Consider the following 1,910-nt stretch of genomic DNA (forward strand, 5'->3'; position numbering starts at 1 on the left):
GGTTGAGGTTGGAGTGTGTGTGTGTGTGTGTGTGTGTGTGTGTGTGTGGCTGAGGTATTAATCTTCTTTGTCAGTGGAGCCCAGATGCAGGGCCCCTTCCAGCAGCACAAGCCCGGACTCAGCAGTCTGCATCTCAGGGAAGGAGGCATGGAGGGTGTTTTTTTGGGGGGGGGGGGGCGTTGATGCCGCTGGTTGAGCTGCTAAAGCGGGGGGCTCTGAAGGAGAGGGCAAGGGGGACAACACACAGCAGATTAGCTAATGATATTAGCCAGAGAAGACCCTCAGGTAAAACCCAGTGGTCGCAATTAGTGGAGTTTCTCCGAGGTTGCCCTGTGGCCCCTACACACACACAAACACACACAAACACACACACATCGATGCATACCCACTTCTTCCTGTATTTGACACAAACACGATCAAACACCTGCATTAAGTAGTCATGAACTACATTATAACCCCCCCCCCATCAGCACCGCTCATGAGCCTCTTTGCAGCTTCGCCCACTGCGAGAACAGACGAACTAACATGTTTGCTCTGCGGGAAACGCGAGCACACAATCGCTCACCGGGAGGCCGCGAGACAGACAGGAGTGTGCTGATGCTCAAACAAACGCACACGCGGAGGCAGTGAAAAGCTTCAAAGGGGGGGGGGGGGGGGGGGGGGGGGCGCAGACTGACACAAGGAGCTGATGAACCGCTTTCTCCGGTTAAGTTGCCAGGACGGCGCTGTGAGGGAAGGTGTCGGTGTGTGTGGCCGCTGAAGGATATTAATGTTCCAAGGAAGCAGAGGTGACTTCTAGCGCATGAAGTAACGAGGATGCTGGCTGAGCACCGCCGACCTGAAGGCTCGTTATCAACGACAGATCGCTTTGTAAGCGCAGAGGTCACTCATTGGTCACGCTCCTTCTGCGCGCCTTCGTTTTCTGCAGCCGGAGGTGTGAAAAAATACCTTCTAGGAGGTGAAAACACATCGAAGACCCTTCCAAAGCAGAACTTCCCAGCTTGGCTTTACTTTCACAGCCGCTCGTTGCCGCCTGTTTGTGTACAAAAGCTACTAATATTTTGTCATAGCACGAAGACGCTTAGCTTGGGTACACGTAGCACAGCGTTGATGCCTTTTAATGCACAAACATGTTCACATGTTTACTGTTGAAGAACCTGCAGCAACATCTGAAAATAAACCTTTTTTATTCAGCAGGGGAAAGTCTGCTCCTCCTCCGAGGAAAGTTGTTATCACCATTTAGAATTACGTACACACAACCTGGCTTTTCCTTCTGACAGGGTGATGAATGAAAGGAGCCCCCCCCCCCCCCATAAAAAAAAAACATGGCAGCACAAGGCCCCCCCCCCGCTAGCGCTTCCCGTAAGCGCCATCTTTCTACAAATACAGATGGCGTGGCTGTGGAAGCAGTCGTGGATGTTGTTCTCCTCCCCGCCAGCTTCTGTGGAAAGTTCTAAAAGTGACTCTGAGAGCAGCGTTTATTTCTCTGTGATCCAACTACCTCGAAGTGGCCTCCTGTCAGAGGGTTCCACCGTGGGGCAACATCCGTGAGTTCTACCCAAAGCCCCCCCCCCCCAGCCCCCCGTCTCCTCCCTGTGCTCTCCTGCAGTTTGATGCGGTGTGAATTCATTGCTCCTCATATGGGAGGAGGCACACGATTAGTCTCAATCCTGATAATGGCGCGTGGCTCGGCCGCGGGGAATCCGCTGCCAATTTGCTCACGGGCGCATCTGCCAAATGATTGGTGTTTACACGCCGCGGCCCCCGAGGAGCGTTTGTCACCACGCCGCTTCTTACGTCTCAATTACACCGAAGGATCCCGGGGCCCGCCGCCGGAGACGTGGCGGCCGAGGTGACCGGCTCAATACCCGTCTTCTTCTCCCCCCTTCTTTTTTTGTCCCCCCCCAAAC

The sequence above is a fragment of the Gasterosteus aculeatus genome, chromosome 2, assembly GCF_964276395.1.
Source record: "Gasterosteus aculeatus chromosome 2, fGasAcu3.hap1.1, whole genome shotgun sequence".
NCBI lineage: Eukaryota > Metazoa > Chordata > Actinopteri > Perciformes > Gasterosteidae > Gasterosteus > Gasterosteus aculeatus.